The sequence below is a fragment of the Vipera ursinii genome, assembly GCF_947247035.1.
Source record: "Vipera ursinii genome assembly, chromosome: 2".
NCBI lineage: Eukaryota > Metazoa > Chordata > Lepidosauria > Squamata > Viperidae > Vipera > Vipera ursinii.
Window position 1 is genome coordinate 182,879,818 of NC_139513.1, and position 15,714 is coordinate 182,895,531.

A 15,714-nucleotide genomic window follows, 5' to 3' on the forward strand; every position below is an offset into this window, starting at 1 on the left:
GAGCTCAAATTCGAAAAACAAACACATATTCATGTTCCCCCGGCTCACCGAAGACCAAAAAACCACGAGTTACGCAGATCTGATGTCTCCTTGCGGAGATAGCCCATGTTATATCTTGCATTTGTTAGGAAAAACTGCTTTTAGCAAGAAAAGTGCCCTTTGCAGATAGAGCTCAAATTCGAAAAACAAACACATATTCATGTTCCCCCACCTCCCCGAAGAACAAAAAACCATGAGTTTTGCAGATCTGATGTCTCCTTGCGGAGATAGCCCATGTTATATCTTGCATTTGTTAGGAAAAACTGCTTTTAGCAAGAAAAGTGCCCTTTGCAGATAGAGCTCAAATTCGAAAAACAAACACATATTCATGTTCCCCCACCTCCCCGAAGAACAAAAAACCATGCGTTTTGCAGTTCTGATGTCTCCTTGCGGAGATAGCCCATGTTATATCTTGCATTTGTTAGGAAAAACTGCTTTTAGCAAGAAAAGTGCCCTTTGCAGATAGAGCTCAAATTCGAAAAACAAACACATATTCATGTTCCCCCGGCTCACCGAAGTCCAAAAAACCATGAGTTTTGCAGATCTGATGTCTCCTTGCGGAGATAGCCCATGTTATATCTTGCATTTGTTAGGAAAAACTGCTTTTAGCAAGAAAAGTGCCCTTTGCAGATAGAGCTCAAATTCGAAAAACAAACACATATTCATGTTCCCCCGGCTCACCGAAGTCCAAAAAACCATGAGTTTTGCAGATCTGATGTCTCCTTGCGGAGATAGCCCATGTTATATCTTGCATTTGTTAGGAAAAACTGCTTTTAGCAAGAAAAGTGCCCTTTGCAGATAGAGCTCAAATTCGAAAAACAAACACATATTCATGTTCCCCCGGCTCACCGAAGTCCAAAAAACCATGAGTTTTGCAGATCTGATGTCTCCTTGCGGAGATAGCCCATGTTATATCTTGCATTTGTTAGGAAAAACTGCTTTTAGCAAGAAAAGTGCCCTTTGCAGATAAAAGTGCCCTTTGCAGATAGAGCTCAAATTCGAAAAACAAACACATATTCATGTTCCCCCGGCTCACCGAAGTCCAAAAAACCATGAGTTTTGCAGATCTGATGTCTCCTTGCGGAGATAGCCCATGTTATATCTTGCATTTGTTAGGAAAAACTGCTTTTAGCAAGAAAAGTGCCCTTTGCAGATAGAGCTTAAATAAGAAAAACAAGCACATATTCATGTTCCCCATCCACCCCGAAGACCAAAAAACCATGAGTTTTGCAGATCTGATGTCTCCTTGCGGAGATAGCCCATGTTATATCTTGCATTTGTTAGGAAAAACTGCTTTTAGCAAGAAAAGTGCCCTTTGCAGATAGAGCTCAAATTCGAAAAACAAACACATATTCATGTTCCCCCGGCTCACCGAAGTCCAAAAAACCATGAGTTTTGCAGATCTGATGTCTCCTTGCGGAGATAGCCCATGTTATATCTTGCATTTGTTAGGAAAAACTGCTTTTAGCAAGAAAAGTGCCCTTTGCAGATAGAGCTCAAATTCGAAAAACAAACACATATTCATGTTCCCCCGGCTCACCGAAGTCCAAAAAACCATGAGTTTTGCAGATCTGATGTCTCCTTGCGGAGATAGCCCATGTTATATCTTGCATTTGTTAGGAAAAACTGCTTTTAGCAAGAAAAGTGCCCTTTGCAGATAGAGCTCAAATTCGAAAAACAAACACATATTCATGTTCCCCCACCTCCCCGAAGAACAAAAAACCATGAGTTTTGCAGATCTGATGTCTCCTTGCGGAGATAGCCCATGTTATATCTTGCATTTGTTAGGAAAAACTGCTTTTAGCAAGAAAAGTGCCCTTTGCAGATAGAGCTCAAATTCGAAAAACAAACACATATTCATGTTCCCCCACCTCCCCGAAGAACAAAAAACCATGCGTTTTGCAGATCTGATGTCTCCTTGCGGAGATAGCGCATGTTATATCTTGCATTTGTTAGGAAAAACTGCTTTTAGCAAGAAAAGTGCCCTTTGCAGATAGAGCTCAAATTCGAAAAACAAACACATATTCATGTTCCCCCACCTCCCCGAAGAACAAAAAACCATGCGTTTTGCAGTTCTGATGTCTCCTTGCGGAGATAGCCCATGTTATATCTTGCATTTGTTAGGAAAAACTGTTTGTAGCATGAAAAGTGCCCATTGCTGATAGAGCTCAAATTCGAAAAACAAACACATATTCATGTTCCCCCGGCTCACCGAAGACCAAAAAACCACGAGTTATGCAGATCTGATGTCTCCTTGCGGAGATAGCCCATGTTATATCTTGCATTTGTTAGGAAAAACTGCTTTTAGCAAGAAAAGTGCCCTTTGCAGATAGAGCTCAAATTCGAAAAACAAACACATATTCATGTTCCCCCACCTCCCCGAAGAACAAAAAACCATGAGTTTTGCAGATCTGATGTCTCCTTGCGGAGATAGCCCATGTTATATCTTGCATTTGTTAGGAAAAACTGCTTTTAGCAAGAAAAGTGCCCTTTGCAGATAGAGCTCAAATTCGAAAAACAAACACATATTCATGTTCCCCCACCTCCCCGAAGAACAAAAAACCATGCGTTTTGCAGTTCTGATGTCTCCTTGCGGAGATAGCCCATGTTATATCTTGCATTTGTTAGGAAAAACTGCTTTTAGCAAGAAAAGTGCCCTTTGCAGATAGAGCTCAAATTCGAAAAACAAACACATATTCATGTTCCCCCGGCTCACCGAAGTCCAAAAAACCATGAGTTTTGCAGATCTGATGTCTCCTTGCGGAGATAGCCCATGTTATATCTTGCATTTGTTAGGAAAAACTGCTTTTAGCAAGAAAAGTGCCCTTTGCAGATAGAGCTCAAATTCGAAAAACAAACACATATTCATGTTCCCCCGGCTCACCGAAGTCCAAAAAACCATGAGTTTTGCAGATCTGATGTCTCCTTGCGGAGATAGCCCATGTTATATCTTGCATTTGTTAGGAAAAACTGCTTTTAGCAAGAAAAGTGCCCTTTGCAGATAGAGCTCAAATTCGAAAAACAAACACATATTCATGTTCCCCCGGCTCACCGAAGTCCAAAAAACCATGAGTTTTGCAGATCTGATGTCTCCTTGCGGAGATAGCCCATGTTATATCTTGCATTTGTTAGGAAAAACTGCTTTTAGCAAGAAAAGTGCCCTTTGCAGATAGAGCTTAAATAAGAAAAAACAAGCACATATTCATGTTCCCCATCCACCCCGAAGACCAAAAAACCATGAGTTTTGCAGATCTGATGTCTCCTTGCGGAGATAGCCCATGTTATATCTTGCATTTGTTAGGAAAAACTGCTTTTAGCAAGAAAAGTGCCCTTTGCAGATAGAGCTCAAATTCGAAAAACAAACACATATTCATGTTCCCCCGGCTCACCGAAGTCCAAAAAACCATGAGTTTTGCAGATCTGATGTCTCCTTGCGGAGATAGCCCATGTTATATCTTGCATTTGTTAGGAAAAACTGCTTTTAGCAAGAAAAGTGCCCTTTGCAGATAGAGCTCAAATTCGAAAAACAAACACATATTCATGTTCCCCCGGCTCACCGAAGTCCAAAAAACCATGAGTTTTGCAGATCTGATGTCTCCTTGCGGAGATAGCCCATGTTATATCTTGCATTTGTTAGGAAAAACTGCTTTTAGCAAGAAAAGTGCCCTTTGCAGATAGAGCTCAAATTCGAAAAACAAACACATATTCATGTTCCCCCACCTCCCCGAAGAACAAAAAACCATGAGTTTTGCAGATCTGATGTCTCCTTGCGGAGATAGCCCATGTTATATCTTGCATTTGTTAGGAAAAACTGCTTTTAGCAAGAAAAGTGCCCTTTGCAGATAGAGCTTAAATAAGAAAAACAAGCACATATTCATGTTCCCCATCCTCCCCGAAGACCAAAAAACCATGAGTTTTGCAGTTCTGATGTCTCCTTGCGGAGATAGCCCATGTTATATCTTGCATTTGTTAGGAAAAACTGCTTTTAGCAAGAAAAGTGCCCTTTGCAGATAGAGCTCAAATTCGAAAAACAAACACATATTCATGTTCCCCCGGCTCACCGAAGTCCAAAAAACCATGAGTTTTGCAGATCTGATGTCTCCTTGCAGAGATAGCCCATGTTATATCTTGCATTTGTTAGGAAAAACTGCTTTTAGCAAGAAAAGTGCCCTTTGCAGATAGAGCTCAAATTTGAAAAACAAACACATATTCATGTTCCCCCGGCTCACCGAAGTCCAAAAAACCATGAGTTTTGCAGATCTGATGTCTCCTTGCGGAGATAGCCCATGTTATATCTTGCATTTGTTAGGAAAAACTGCTTTTAGCAAGAAAAGTGCCCTTTGCAGATAGAGCTCAAATTCGAAAAACAAACACATATTCATGTTCCCCCGGCTCACCGAAGTCCAAAAAACCATGAGTTTTGCAGATCTGATGTCTCCTTGCGGAGATAGCCCATGTTATATCTTGCATTTGTTAGGAAAAACTGCTTTTAGCAAGAAAAGTGCCCTTTGCAGATAGAGCTCAAATTCGAAAAACAAACACATATTCATGTTCCCCCGGCTCACCGAAGTCCAAAAAACCATGAGTTTTGCAGATCTGATGTCTCCTTGCGGAGATAGCCCATGTTATATCTTGCATTTGTTAGGAAAAACTGCTTTTAGCAAGAAAAGTGCCCTTTGCAGATAGAGCTCAAATTTGAAAAACAAACACATATTCATGTTCCCCCGGCTCACCGAAGTCCAAAAAACCATGAGTTTTGCAGATCTGATGTCTCCTTGCGGAGATAGCCCATGTTATATCTTGCATTTGTTAGGAAAAACTGCTTTTAGCAAGAAAAGTGCCCTTTGCAGATAGAGCTCAAATTCGAAAAACAAACACATATTCATGTTCCCCCGGCTCACCGAAGTCCAAAAAACCATGAGTTTTGCAGATCTGATGTCTCCTTGCGGAGATAGCCCATGTTATATCTTGCATTTGTTAGGAAAAACTGCTTTTAGCAAGAAAAGTGCCCTTTGCAGATAGAGCTCAAATTCGAAAAACAAACACATATTCATGTTCCCCCGGCTCACCGAAGTCCAAAAAACCATGAGTTTTGCAGATCTGATGTCTCCTTGCGGAGATAGCCCATGTTATATCTTGCATTTGTTAGGAAAAACTGCTTTTAGCAAGAAAAGTGCCCTTTGCAGATAGAGCTCAAATTCGAAAAACAAACACATATTCATGTTCCCCCGGCTCACCGAAGTCCAAAAAACCATGAGTTTTGCAGATCTGATGTCTCCTTGCGGAGATAGCCCATGTTATATCTTGCATTTGTTAGGAAAAACTGCTTTTAGCAAGAAAAGTGCCCTTTGCAGATAAAAGTGCCCTTTGCAGATAGAGCTCAAATTCGAAAAACAAACACATATTCATGTTCCCCCGGCTCACCGAAGTCCAAAAAACCATGAGTTTTGCAGATCTGATGTCTCCTTGCGGAGATAGCCCATGTTATATCTTGCATTTGTTAGGAAAAACTGCTTTTAGCAAGAAAAGTGCCCTTTGCAGATAGAGCTTAAATAAGAAAAACAAGCACATATTCATGTTCCCCATCCACCCCGAAGACCAAAAAACCATGAGTTTTGCAGATCTGATGTCTCCTTGCGGAGATAGCCCATGTTATATCTTGCATTTGTTAGGAAAAACTGCTTTTAGCAAGAAAAGTGCCCTTTGCAGATAGAGCTCAAATTCGAAAAACAAACACATATTCATGTTCCCCCACCTCCCCGAAGAACAAAAAACCATGAGTTTTGCAGATCTGATGTCTCCTTGCGGAGATAGCGCATGTTATATCTTGCATTTGTTAGGAAAAACTGCTTTTAGCAAGAAAAGTGCCCTTTGCAGATAGAGCTCAAATTCGAAAAACAAACACATATTCATGTTCCCCCACCTCCCCGAAGAACAAAAAACCATGCGTTTTGCAGATCTGATGTCTCCTTGCGGAGATAGCGCATGTTATATCTTGCATTTGTTAGGAAAAACTGCTTTTAGCAAGAAAAGTGCCCTTTGCAGATAGAGCTCAAATTCGAAAAACAAACACATATTCATGTTCCCCCACCTCCCCGAAGAACAAAAAACCATGAGTTTTGCAGATCTGATGTCTCCTTGCGGAGATAGCCCATGTTATATCTTGCATTTGTTAGGAAAAACTGCTTTTAGCAAGAAAAGTGCCCTTTGCAGATAGAGCTCAAATTCGAAAAACAAACACATATTCATGTTCCCCCACCTCCCCGAAGAACAAAAAACCATGCGTTTTGCAGTTCTGATGTCTCCTTGCGGATATAGCCCATGTTATATCTTGCATTTGTTAGGAAAAACTGCTTTTAGCAAGAAAAGTGCCCTTTGCAGATAGAGCTCAAATTCGAAAAACAAACACATATTCATGTTTCCCCGGCTCACCGAAGTCCAAAAAACCATGAGTTTTGCAGATCTGATGTCTCCTTGCGGAGATAGCCCATGTTATATCTTGCATTTGTTAGGAAAAACTGCTTTTAGCAAGAAAAGTGCCCTTTGCAGATAGAGCTCAAATTCGAAAAACAAACACATATTCATGTTCCCCCGGCTCACCGAAGTCCAAAAAACCATGAGTTTTGCAGATCTGATGTCTCCTTGCGGAGATAGCCCATGTTATATCTTGCATTTGTTAGGAAAAACTGCTTTTAGCAAGAAAAGTGCCCTTTGCAGATAGAGCTCAAATTCGAAAAACAAACACATATTCATGTTCCCCCGGCTCACCGAAGTCCAAAAAACCATGAGTTTTGCAGATCTGATGTCTCCTTGCGGAGATAGCCCATGTTATATCTTGCATTTGTTAGGAAAAACTGCTTTTAGCAAGAAAAGTGCCCTTTGCAGATAAAAGTGCCCTTTGCAGATAGAGCTCAAATTCGAAAAACAAACACATATTCATGTTCCCCCGGCTCACCGAAGTCCAAAAAACCATGAGTTTTGCAGATCTGATGTCTCCTTGCGGAGATAGCCCATGTTATATCTTGCATTTGTTAGGAAAAACTGCTTTTAGCAAGAAAAGTGCCCTTTGCAGATAGAGCTTAAATAAGAAAAACAAGCACATATTCATGTTCCCCATCCACCCCGAAGACCAAAAAACCATGAGTTTTGCAGATCTGGTCTCCTTGCGGAGATAGCCCATGTTATATCTTGCATTTGTTAGGAAAAACTGCTTTTAGCAAGAAAAGTGCCCTTTGCAGATAGAGCTCAAATTCGAAAAACAAACACATATTCATGTTCCCCCGGCTCACCGAAGTCCAAAAAACCATGAGTTTTGCAGATCTGATGTCTCCTTGCGGAGATAGCCCATGTTATATCTTGCATTTGTTAGGAAAAACTGCTTTTAGCAAGAAAAGTGCCCTTTGCAGATAGAGCTCAAATTCGAAAAACAAACACATATTCATGTTCCCCCGGCTCACCGAAGTCCAAAAAACCATGAGTTTTGCAGATCTGATGTCTCCTTGCGGAGATAGCCCATGTTATATCTTGCATTTGTTAGGAAAAACTGCTTTTAGCAAGAAAAGTGCCCTTTGCAGATAGAGCTCAAATTCGAAAAACAAACACATATTCATGTTCCCCCGGCTCACCGAAGTCCAAAAAACCATGAGTTTTGCAGATCTGATGTCTCCTTGCGGAGATAGCCCATGTTATATCTTGCATTTGTTAGGAAAAACTGCTTTTAGCAAGAAAAGTGCCCTTTGCAGATAGAGCTCAAATTCGAAAAACAAACACATATTCATGTTCCCCCGGCTCACCGAAGTCCAAAAAACCATGAGTTTTGCAGATCTGATGTCTCCTTGCGGAGATAGCCCATGTTATATCTTGCATTTGTTAGGAAAAACTGCTTTTAGCAAGAAAAGTGCCCTTTGCAGATAAAACTGCCCTTTGCAGATAGAGCTCAAATTCGAAAAACAAACACATATTCATGTTCCCCCGGCTCACCGAAGTCCAAAAAACCATGAGTTTTGCAGATCTGATGTCTCCTTGCGGAGATAGCCCATGTTATATCTTGCATTTGTTAGGAAAAACTGCTTTTAGCAAGAAAAGTGCCCTTTGCAGATAGAGCTTAAATAAGAAAAACAAGCACATATTCATGTTCCCCATCCACCCCGAAGACCAAAAAACCATGAGTTTTGCAGATCTGATGTCTCCTTGCGGAGATAGCCCATGTTATATCTTGCATTTGTTAGGAAAAACTGCTTTTAGCAAGAAAAGTGCCCTTTGCAGATAGAGCTCAAATTCGAAAAACAAACACATATTCATGTTCCCCCGGCTCACCGAAGTCCAAAAAACCATGAGTTTTGCAGATCTGATGTCTCCTTGCGGAGATAGCCCATGTTATATCTTGCATTTGTTAGGAAAAACTGCTTTTAGCAAGAAAAGTGCCCTTTGCAGATAGAGCTCAAATTCGAAAAACAAACACATATTCATGTTCCCCCGGCTCACCGAAGTCCAAAAAACCATGAGTTTTGCAGATCTGATGTCTCCTTGCGGAGATAGCCCATGTTATATCTTGCATTTGTTAGGAAAAACTGCTTTTAGCAAGAAAAGTGCCCTTTGCAGATAAAAGTGCCCTTTGCAGATAGAGCTCAAATTCGAAAAACAAACACATATTCATGTTCCCCCGGCTCACCGAAGTCCAAAAAACCATGAGTTTTGCAGATCTGATGTCTCCTTGCGGAGATAGCCCATGTTATATCTTGCATTTGTTAGGAAAAACTGCTTTTAGCAAGAAAAGTGCCCTTTGCAGATAGAGCTTAAATAAGAAAAACAAGCACATATTCATGTTCCCCATCCACCCCGAAGACCAAAAAACCATGAGTTTTGCAGATCTGATGTCTCCTTGCGGAGATAGCCCATGTTATATCTTGCATTTGTTAGGAAAAACTGCTTTTAGCAAGAAAAGTGCCCTTTGCAGATAGAGCTCAAATTCGAAAAACAAACACATATTCATGTTCCCCCACCTCCCCGAAGAACAAAAAACCATGCGTTTTGCAGATCTGATGTCTCCTTGCGGAGATAGCCCATGTTATATCTTGCATTTGTTAGGAAAAACTGCTTTTAGCAAGAAAAGTGCCCTTTGCAGATAGAGCTCAAATTCGAAAAACAAACACATATTCATGTTCCCCCACCTCCCCGAAGAACAAAAAACCATGAGTTTTGCAGATCTGATGTCTCCTTGCGGAGATAGCCCATGTTATATCTTGCATTTGTTAGGAAAAACTGCTTTTAGCAAGAAAAGTGCCCTTTGCAGATAGAGCTCAAATTCGAAAAACAAACACATATTCATGTTCCCCCACCTCCCCGAAGAACAAAAAACCATGCGTTTTGCAGTTCTGATGTCTCCTTGCGGATATAGCCCATGTTATATCTTGCATTTGTTAGGAAAAACTGCTTTTAGCAAGAAAAGTGCCCTTTGCAGATAGAGCTCAAATTCGAAAAACAAACACATATTCATGTTCCCCCGGCTCACCGAAGTCCAAAAAACCATGAGTTTTGCAGATCTGATGTCTCCTTGCGGAGGTAGCCCATGTTATATCTTGCATTTGTTAGGAAAAACTGCTTTTAGCAAGAAAAGTGCCCTTTGCAGATAGAGCTCAAATTCGAAAAACAAACACATATTCATGTTCCCCCGCCTCACCGAAGTCCAAAAAACCATGAGTTTTGCAGATCTGATGTCTCCTTGCGGAGATAGCCCATGTTATATCTTGCATTTGTTAGGAAAAACTGCTTTTAGCAAGAAAAGTGCCCTTTGCAGATAGAGCTCAAATTCGAAAAACAAACACATATTCATGTTCCCCCGGCTCACCGAAGTCCAAAAAACCATGAGTTTTGCAGATCTGATGTCTCCTTGCGGAGATAGCCCATGTTATATCTTGCATTTGTTAGGAAAAACTGCTTTTAGCAAGAAAAGTGCCCTTTGCAGATAAAAGTGCCCTTTGCAGATAGAGCTCAAATTCGAAAAACAAACACATATTCATGTTCCCCCGGCTCACCGAAGTCCAAAAAACCATGAGTTTTGCAGATCTGATGTCTCCTTGCGGAGATAGCCCATGTTATATCTTGCATTTGTTAGGAAAAACTGCTTTTAGCAAGAAAAGTGCCCTTTGCAGATAGAGCTTAAATAAGAAAAACAAGCACATATTCATGTTCCCCATCCACCCCGAAGACCAAAAAACCATGAGTTTTGCAGATCTGGTCTCCTTGCGGAGATAGCCCATGTTATATCTTGCATTTGTTAGGAAAAACTGCTTTTAGCAAGAAAAGTGCCCTTTGCAGATAGAGCTCAAATTCGAAAAACAAACACATATTCATGTTCCCCCGGCTCACCGAAGTCCAAAAAACCATGAGTTTTGCAGATCTGATGTCTCCTTGCGGAGATAGCCCATGTTATATCTTGCATTTGTTAGGAAAAACTGCTTTTAGCAAGAAAAGTGCCCTTTGCAGATAGAGCTCAAATTCGAAAAACAAACACATATTCATGTTCCCCCGGCTCACCGAAGTCCAAAAAACCATGAGTTTTGCAGATCTGATGTCTCCTTGCGGAGATAGCCCATGTTATATCTTGCATTTGTTAGGAAAAACTGCTTTTAGCAAGAAAAGTGCCCTTTGCAGATAGAGCTCAAATTCGAAAAACAAACACATATTCATGTTCCCCCGGCTCACCGAAGTCCAAAAAACCATGAGTTTTGCAGATCTGATGTCTCCTTGCGGAGATAGCCCATGTTATATCTTGCATTTGTTAGGAAAAACTGCTTTTAGCAAGAAAAGTGCCCTTTGCAGATAGAGCTCAAATTCGAAAAACAAACACATATTCATGTTCCCCCGGCTCACCGAAGTCCAAAAAACCATGAGTTTTGCAGATCTGATGTCTCCTTGCGGAGATAGCCCATGTTATATCTTGCATTTGTTAGGAAAAACTGCTTTTAGCAAGAAAAGTGCCCTTTGCAGATAGAGCTCAAATTCGAAAAACAAACACATATTCATGTTCCCCCGGCTCACCGAAGTCCAAAAAACCATGAGTTTTGCAGATCTGATGTCTCCTTGCGGAGATAGCCCATGTTATATCTTGCATTTGTTAGGAAAAACTGCTTTTAGCAAGAAAAGTGCCCTTTGCAGATAGAGCTCAAATTCGAAAAACAAACACATATTCATGTTCCCCCGGCTCACCGAAGTCCAAAAAACCATGAGTTTTGCAGATCTGATGTCTCCTTGCGGAGATAGCCCATGTTATATCTTGCATTTGTTAGGAAAAACTGCTTTTAGCAAGAAAAGTGCCCTTTGCAGATAGAGCTCAAATTTGAAAAACAAACACATATTCATGTTCCCCCGGCTCACCGAAGTCCAAAAAACCATGAGTTTTGCAGATCTGATGTCTCCTTGCGGAGATAGCCCATGTTATATCTTGCATTTGTTAGGAAAAACTGCTTTTAGCAAGAAAAGTGCCCTTTGCAGATAGAGCTCAAATTCGAAAAACAAACACATATTCATGTTCCCCCGGCTCACCGAAGTCCAAAAAACCATGAGTTTTGCAGATCTGATGTCTCCTTGCGGAGATAGCCCATGTTATATCTTGCATTTGTTAGGAAAAACTGTTTGTAGCATGAAAAGTGCCCATTGCTGATAGAGCTCAAATTCGAAAAACAAACACATATTCATGTTCCCCCGGCTCACCGAAGACCAAAAAACCACGAGTTATGCAGATCTGATGTCTCCTTGCGGAGATAGCCCATGTTATATCTTGCATTTGTTAGGAAAAACTGCTTTTAGCAAGAAAAGTGCCCTTTGCAGATAGAGCTCAAATTCGAAAAACAAACACATATTCATGTTCCCCCACCTCCCCGAAGAACAAAAAACCATGAGTTTTGCAGATCTGATGTCTCCTTGCGGAGATAGCCCATGTTATATCTTGCATTTGTTAGGAAAAACTGCTTTTAGCAAGAAAAGTGCCCTTTGCAGATAGAGCTCAAATTCGAAAAACAAACACATATTCATGTTCCCCCACCTCCCCGAAGAACAAAAAACCATGCGTTTTGCAGTTCTGATGTCTCCTTGCGGAGATAGCCCATGTTATATCTTGCATTTGTTAGGAAAAACTGCTTTTAGCAAGAAAAGTGCCCTTTGCAGATAGAGCTCAAATTCGAAAAACAAACACATATTCATGTTCCCCCGGCTCACCGAAGACTAAAAAACCATGAGTTTTGCAGATCTGATGTCTCCTTGCGGAGATAGCCCATGTTATATCTTGCATTTGTTAGGAAAAACTGCTTTTAGCAAGAAAAGTGCCCTTTGCAGATAGAGCTCAAATTCGAAAAACAAACACATATTCATGTTCCCCCGGCTCACCGAAGTCCAAAAAACCATGAGTTTTGCAGATCTGATGTCTCCTTGCGGAGATAGCCCATGTTATATCTTGCATTTGTTAGGAAAAACTGCTTTTAGCAAGAAAAGTGCCCTTTGCAGATAGAGCTCAAATTCGAAAAACAAACACATATTCATGTTCCCCCGGCTCACCGAAGTCCAAAAAACCATGAGTTTTGCAGATCTGATGTCTCCTTGCGGAGATAGCCCATGTTATATCTTGCATTTGTTAGGAAAAACTGCTTTTAGCAAGAAAAGTGCCCTTTGCAGATAAAAGTGCCCTTTGCAGATAGAGCTCAAATTCGAAAAACAAACACATATTCATGTTCCCCCGGCTCACCGAAGTCCAAAAAACCATGAGTTTTGCAGATCTGATGTCTCCTTGCGGAGATAGCCCATGTTATATCTTGCATTTGTTAGGAAAAACTGCTTTTAGCAAGAAAAGTGCCCTTTGCAGATAGAGCTTAAATAAGAAAAACAAGCACATATTCATGTTCCCCATCCACCCCGAAGACCAAAAAACCATGAGTTTTGCAGATCTGATGTCTCCTTGCGGAGATAGCCCATGTTATATCTTGCATTTGTTAGGAAAAACTGCTTTTAGCAAGAAAAGTGCCCTTTGCAGATAGAGCTCAAATTCGAAAAACAAACACATATTCATGTTCCCCCGGCTCACCGAAGTCCAAAAAACCATGAGTTTTGCAGATCTGATGTCTCCTTGCGGAGATAGCCCATGTTATATCTTGCATTTGTTAGGAAAAACTGCTTTTAGCAAGAAAAGTGCCCTTTGCAGATAGAGCTCAAATTCGAAAAACAAACACATATTCATGTTCCCCCGGCTCACCGAAGTCCAAAAAACCATGAGTTTTGCAGATCTGATGTCTCCTTGCGGAGATAGCCCATGTTATATCTTGCATTTGTTAGGAAAAACTGCTTTTAGCAAGAAAAGTGCCCTTTGCAGATAGAGCTCAAATTCGAAAAACAAACACATATTCATGTTCCCCCACCTCCCCGAAGAACAAAAAACCATGAGTTTTGCAGATCTGATGTCTCCTTGCGGAGATAGCCCATGTTATATCTTGCATTTGTTAGGAAAAACTGCTTTTAGCAAGAAAAGTGCCCTTTGCAGATAGAGCTCAAATTCGAAAAACAAACACATATTCATGTTCCCCCACCTCCCCGAAGAACAAAAAACCATGCGTTTTGCAGATCTGATGTCTCCTTGCGGAGATAGCGCATGTTATATCTTGCATTTGTTAGGAAAAACTGCTTTTAGCAAGAAAAGTGCCCTTTGCAGATAGAGCTCAAATTCGAAAAACAAACACATATTCATGTTCCCCCACCTCCCCGAAGAACAAAAAACCATGCGTTTTGCAGTTCTGATGTCTCCTTGCGGAGATAGCCCATGTTATATCTTGCATTTGTTAGGAAAAACTGTTTGTAGCATGAAAAGTGCCCATTGCTGATAGAGCTCAAATTCGAAAAACAAACACATATTCATGTTCCCCCGGCTCACCGAAGACCAAAAAACCACGAGTTATGCAGATCTGATGTCTCCTTGCGGAGATAGCCCATGTTATATCTTGCATTTGTTAGGAAAAACTGCTTTTAGCAAGAAAAGTGCCCTTTGCAGATAGAGCTCAAATTCGAAAAACAAACACATATTCATGTTCCCCCACCTCCCCGAAGAACAAAAAACCATGAGTTTTGCAGATCTGATGTCTCCTTGCGGAGATAGCCCATGTTATATCTTGCATTTGTTAGGAAAAACTGCTTTTAGCAAGAAAAGTGCCCTTTGCAGATAGAGCTCAAATTCGAAAAACAAACACATATTCATGTTCCCCCACCTCCCCGAAGAACAAAAAACCATGCGTTTTGCAGTTCTGATGTCTCCTTGCGGAGATAGCCCATGTTATATCTTGCATTTGTTAGGAAAAACTGCTTTTAGCAAGAAAAGTGCCCTTTGCAGATAGAGCTCAAATTCGAAAAACAAACACATATTCATGTTCCCCCGGCTCACCGAAGTCCAAAAAACCATGAGTTTTGCAGATCTGATGTCTCCTTGCGGAGATAGCCCATGTTATATCTTGCATTTGTTAGGAAAAACTGCTTTTAGCAAGAAAAGTGCCCTTTGCAGATAGAGCTCAAATTCGAAAAACAAACACATATTCATGTTCCCCCGGCTCACCGAAGTCCAAAAAACCATGAGTTTTGCAGATCTGATGTCTCCTTGCGGAGATAGCCCATGTTATATCTTGCATTTGTTAGGAAAAACTGCTTTTAGCAAGAAAAGTGCCCTTTGCAGATAGAGCTCAAATTCGAAAAACAAACACATATTCATGTTCCCCCGGCTCACCGAAGTCCAAAAAACCATGAGTTTTGCAGATCTGATGTCTCCTTGCGGAGATAGCCCATGTTATATCTTGCATTTGTTAGGAAAAACTGCTTTTAGCAAGAAAAGTGCCCTTTGCAGATAGAGCTCAAATTCGAAAAACAAACACATATTCATGTTCCCCCACCTCCCCGAAGAACAAAAAACCATGCGTTTTGCAGATCTGATGTCTCCTTGCGGAGATAGCGCATGTTATATCTTGCATTTGTTAGGAAAAACTGCTTTTAGCAAGAAAAGTGCCCTTTGCAGATAGAGCTCAAATTCGAAAAACAAACACATATTCATGTTCCCCCACCTCCCCGAAGAACAAAAAACCATGCGTTTTGCAGTTCTGATGTCTCCTTGCGGAGATAGCCCATGTTATATCTTGCATTTGTTAGGAAAAACTGTTTGTAGCATGAAAAGTGCCCATTGCTGATAGAGCTCAAATTCGAAAAACAAACACATATTCATGTTCCCCCGGCTCACCGAAGACCAAAAAACCACGAGTTATGCAGATCTGATGTCTCCTTGCGGAGATAGCCCATGTTATATCTTGCATTTGTTAGGAAAAACTGCTTTTAGCAAGAAAAGTGCCCTTTGCAGATAGAGCTCAAATTCGAAAAACAAACACATATTCATGTTCCCCCACCTCCCCGAAGAACAAAAAACCATGAGTTTTGCAGATCTGATGTCTCCTTGCGGAGATAGCCCATGTTATATCTTGCATTTGTTAGGAAAAACTGCTTTTAGCAAGAAAAGTGCCCTTTGCAGATAGAGCTCAAATTCGAAAAACAAACACATATTCATGTTCCCCCACCTCCCCGAAGAACAAAAAACCATGCGTTTTGCAGTTCTGATGTCTCCTTGCGGAGATAGCCCATGTTATATCTTGCATTTGTTAG